The sequence below is a fragment of the Haplochromis burtoni genome, unplaced genomic scaffold (assembly GCF_018398535.1).
Source record: "Haplochromis burtoni strain Fernald_Lab_line unplaced genomic scaffold, NCSU_Asbu1 Contig_151, whole genome shotgun sequence".
In the NCBI taxonomy this organism is placed as follows: domain Eukaryota; kingdom Metazoa; phylum Chordata; class Actinopteri; order Cichliformes; family Cichlidae; genus Haplochromis; species Haplochromis burtoni.
In genome coordinates, this window is record NW_024582512.1 from 1,100,442 (window position 1) to 1,105,779 (window position 5,338).

The 5,338-nt window shown below is 36.7% G+C and overlaps 1 protein-coding gene across 2 annotated transcripts in view; it reads left to right on the plus strand.

The window, feature by feature from the left end:
• Window positions 1-5,338, plus strand: part of slc26a1 (solute carrier family 26 member 1) — a 22,933-nt gene that overhangs the window by 1,717 nt on the left and 15,878 nt on the right. The window contains exon 1 of one of the 2 annotated variants that reach the window (XM_005931871.3): window positions 1,729-4,922. The exons of the other annotated variant lie outside the window; for it this stretch is intronic. The gene's annotated coding sequence lies outside the window, so the exon portion shown is untranslated. Of the gene's footprint in view, window positions 1-1,728; window positions 4,923-5,338 lie in introns of those variants that run through there. 2 annotated transcript variants of the gene reach the window in all.

Below are 5,338 nucleotides of genomic sequence, written 5' to 3' on the forward strand. Positions count from 1 at the left end.
CAACACCAACACGAGGATATCAGATCAACCGGGGAGGGAAGGCCAATCCATGCCTGTTTTTACTGCCTGTCTTTAGTGCACTAGGAGTGTGTTTGGGATGATGGTCATGTGGAAAAATGAAGCTGTTATCAATCAGATACTTGGTTTTGCATGATGGATCAAAATTTGACTCGAGTTTTCTACATGCAGCCCCAAACCATGTCAGAGCCTCTGCTGTGTTTTACAGGATGCTCTAAAATACAATGGTACCTCTGTGGTACCTCTTATCTGACTTCCTTCTCTTTGTGAGTTGAAAAAAAAAAACATTCAAATTTGGATCATCACAAAGTCATCAACCTATAAGACCTGTTACCACTGATTTTTAGCATCAACAGATGCACTTCTCAGGCTGTGTGACCAGTAGGAGCAGATCTACTGTGGTGGCATGTGCCACCCTAAAGTAATCTCTAGCCATCCCTAGTGCCACCCTGGTTTTGCACATGACAGTGTTGTTTATTAAAGTAAGCTACCATATTGAGCTTAGCTGCAAATAACATTGAATAGAAATTCTATAACTGAATATATTACATAATGTTACCCCCACCCCCCATTAAAAATGGTTCAGCCAATAGCATTTGAAACTGCTTTATTTCTTGTTTACATATCTTTCTGTTGCACTCTTGAAATGCCATGGTGAGTGTTATACACTAATAAATCAAAAAAGAAAAGAAAAGCGCTATTTAAATGCGGTCCATTATTATTATTATTATTATTATTATTATAAAAATGGAGTTTGGAATTTTTGTGAAAAACAGGTACATTTGTTCATGACAGTGCAGATATTTGACATTTTGTGTACATTTGAGCATTTAACAATTTGAGTATTTCCAAAAAAAAAATACAAAATAAATAAAAAAGACAAAAGCTCCAAAATAGTGTGAAACGTAGACTTCTAGTTAGACTTGTATTTCTAACTGATCCACCTCATGTTGTGTAGCTTTCTTGATTTTATTCTTATTGGGCTACATGCTTATTTATTACATAGATTATACAGTACTCAAAATTCACCTTTTTATATAATCGAGTGTCTAATTATCTGGGCTGAAACCAATAAGAAAGTTACAGACTATATTTATATGAAGACTGGTTATACTTGCTCTATTTGATGTATTTTAACCATATATAGTACATATTACAGAAGTAACACCTGCATACGTGTGAAGAAATTGCTTTGATTTTGCCACCCCATCTGATTTCCATGCCAACCTAAGAAAATTTCTCTAGATCCGTCCAGTCTTTTTTCTTGTTTCTTAAGGTCATGAATTTCAGATACTGTTCATCTGCTACAGATAGTTTTAGGCCTGCCACTTTCTTTGACATTATTTGGAGATTGAACAAAAAGAAAAGTGACCAAATTGAGAATGTTTGTAACAAAGTTCCTAAAGATATAATTTAAAATTGGTTCTTTTTATGTGTAGAAACAACACTGGTTAGACTCAGGTGTGTTTTTTAAGTTTGAATGATTCAAATGTCAGTGATAAGTAGCTTAACAAACAAATCGGTTTCCTCTGAAAATTATCAGTGCAAAGATTGGATTGAAAGTCAGTGAAAAAGCAGCCAATGTTTAAAGAAGAACTCTGAAGGACCTTCAGAAAGCCTGCTCACAACCATTTTTAAAAATCACAAGAAAGTCTGGCTCCTTGGAAGCAAAATATAAAGAAATGAAGGGTTGCTCAAGAAGAGGTTTTTTTTTTGCACAGCACTGTAATTGTCGTAACACATGTTTTATGTTGATCCAGTGGTTCGATGACGATTGTTAGCATTAGGTCCTGTACAGCCACATTTGGACATTTAACATTTATTGGATGCCAATTTATTCCTGTGGAATTCTGTGGATTTCATGTACTCAATGCATGAAGGCTCTGTTACCCTTGGCTTAACTCTCTCATGATTAATTCATTATTATTAGTAGTATTAGTATTTTATTTAACAGGATAACACAGATTCAAATAACTAATCCATGCACGCCACCAGGTATTTTGGAATCATCAGATAACCTGACGGTCATGTCTTTGAACAGCTTTAAACCTAGAGTCTTCTTACTATGAGATGACAGACTGATGATTTGTTTTATTGGTTTACTTATGTAACTATCATAAGTACACTATCAGTTTCATAAGGTTACTTAGTGTTTTCTTTATTCTAATCCATGGTAAAGTGCTTTTACCAATTGCTTTTCCCCCCATTATCGTTTTTCTCATGAATGATATCCTCGGGTTTGTTCAGTCCACATTTAGATTGAAATTCTTCATTCAAAATGGGCTTAATAGTTTTGGCCCCTCGTGCCCTGCCAAGCATTTATCTTCATATTAGAAACCCTCGGTCACAGGTGCAACAGAAACAGCAAAACATCCCTGGAGGCTGTTTGGATGTTGAATTTAGCTATGTGACAAAGTGTGGCTATTAAATGGTTTTATTAGCAGTATGTCATGTTCAGCTTTCTGTTTTGTCTACCCAATTGTATTGAGGTTTACAGTCCTACATTGATGTAATAAAATAGTTTGCAGAGTCTGAAATGTAGCTTTTGTTTGGGTTTTTTTGGCAATTTCTGTGATCTCACCTTGGGGTAGATTTGCTGGGACATCCACTCCTGGGAAGACTGGCAACTATTTTGAATATTTTTCACCTGTGAGTTTAGATAAATTTAGACACACCCGAATGTCTGTGTAAGCATGGGTCATTAATTGCCAATATTCCCCTTTTCATACTCCCAAGACACATACAGCAACTGAATGCTGGTACTGTCAAACTCACGATCTGTTAATCATTTGATCAATTAATCAAGGTCCTACGAAAACATTATTTTTCCCAATATTCTATAAAATGTTTTTCTACTCTGAGAACTCAAATCACTTTTTACTACATTTAAGGTTCAACCATTCATACAGAACTCCTGTGCCATCAAACACGTGTCATATTCAGACTGTATCTTGTCCATGGAAACTTTAAAATGCAAAGCAAACCACTAATTTGATCAGAAGATGGCATTTCTACCAGCTGAGACCAAGAAAAAGCGACAGGTACAAGCATCAATGACAATTGATACTGTGATTATCTGATTAGGTCAGAAACATCATTTAGAGCAGGACCGGGCTGGCTTGCAAATGCACGGCAGCATCAAGACAGCTTAAATATTGGACCTAAATTAGATTCACCAAGTGGATGTGTGAAAAGGCATCAGGACAGCTGTTAGCTGATGTGCAATAACGCTGAGATCAGTTGGTGTCCCAGGATTGTGATTGAGTTTATTTAATAAATGCTTAATGCCACACTTGCAGACTCTGTACAATGCAATTCACCAATGTTTCATAAACATCTCACATGCAAAAGCTTATTGGAATGAGCTGCTAATATAAAACAGATTAAGCTGAAATATAACAACTGCTCATCCACACGACCTCACACTTCACAGTGCACTGCCTTGGAATATAGTGATGAGGTATGAAGTGGAACAGCTGCATAGCTGTTAAGAAATGCTGGTTTAACCTGTTAAAGTGTAATAAGCTCAGTGCAAAGATACCAGGACTGTTTTCCTGATCGTTTTAGAAAGATTTTAACCAGAGTAACCAAGTAATCTCATTTGAGCCTGGAGCAACTCTCACAGTCCCCCATCAGGCGAGATCGCCTTTAAAAAGCTACTGATTCAATCAGTAACACAGCTACTGAGTCAGTATAGGTTCCTCAGCTTGTAAAAGGCTGGTGTGTCACAGTTTCTCTGCAATATTCAGTCAATGCACTAAAACTGAAAGTTTTCAGTGTTCGTGCGCACTGCTGCTAAATGTTATGTTGGCACATTTTGACTGCTGAATTTGTTTTTCCACCTCCCAGGTGCCTTTTTGGTTTTGCTTTTACAGCTTTCGCGAAGCAGGTAATGCCTTGTAAAACAGTATGTATATGTTTATTTTCATCAAGATCTCTGACAAATGTAGGCAAAGTGTTGCCTTCTCTAGTGACAGGGATTCACAATCGCTGTGGAAGATTTACATGCTAATGAAGCAATTTGACACCTGCAGTTGCCTATGACTCGAAAAAAAGACATGTAAATTGGTTAGTAAGATACTAATGCCTTTTTATCCGGAAGCACAAATACCATATTTATTGTAAATCCTAATTAAATGTGCTTTGATGAAAAAAAAATACTACCATGTCAGATTTTTCTTTATATTACACAATACTGAATTATTTTTAAATTATTATATGTGTGTCTATTAAGAACTTTAATCAATTACCGAACCTTGTACCTTATAAAATAGCTGATATAACCTCAGATTAGATTAAGGTGCTAATTCATTAATACGCTATTGGTGCAATGTTACTCATTCTGTGTGTGTTTTGTGTTTTTTAATCCAGTCATATAGGAACAAATCATTGTTTAAATCATTATGCAAAGACCACTTAACTCACAGGTGACATGAGTTTATTTTAAGGAAAGCTGTTTCCCAGCAGCAATTCTATGCTTGTCACACCTTAGGTTCTGTTTGCCTTGTAATCCACTCTGTCTACAAGATATATTTAAATACTATGGATATGTTGACACAGAGTCTAGGTCCATTTTAACATTGCAAACACAATCACGGCCCGAGCCATCCAACAGAGTAGATAAACACTGTGATCCAGTAAAAAATTGACTCAATTTAACCTCTTGCCAACAAACACACTTGCATATAAATACAAGACCCACCCACTCCCAGCTATCAACCCAGTAGGGAGGGAACAAAGCGCTGCTCTTATCTCACCATATACATTCAGCTCTCACATCGACTGGTCTGACTGCTTGCATGACATCTGAGATTTGAGGACAGGAAGAGAAAAATACACTCAGAGTTGACTTAAATATGACACAGTGAAGACGACTGTTTGTAGTTGTGCCAGTGACTCTACAGGTGAGTGCATTATTAAATTTCACTGACTGGAACTTTTCTATGAATTTGGATTTAGACGTAGAGGAAATTCTGGCTTTGAAAGCTGAGTTTGTTTTTCACTGGGAAGCACAGTTCAAAGTTGTTCTTTATAGTGAGAGTAGTTAGTCTGCAGGGAACAGATGTCTGTGTTATTTCAGGAGTTTTTGTAATTATTTATTCCCCATTTGCAAAGGTTTTGAACACCACAGAGAAAGGTGTTTTATTTAGTTCCACCCATTTCAGATTAGTGATTTTTCAGCGGTATTAATGATAAATTACACCTACTACGCTAAGCTGGCATGGAGCGGTTGTGTGACAATTTAGCTTACTCAGTGTTTTTCTCTCTAGATCAGAGGTCCCCAACCTTTTTTGCGCCACGGACCGGTTTATGCCCGACA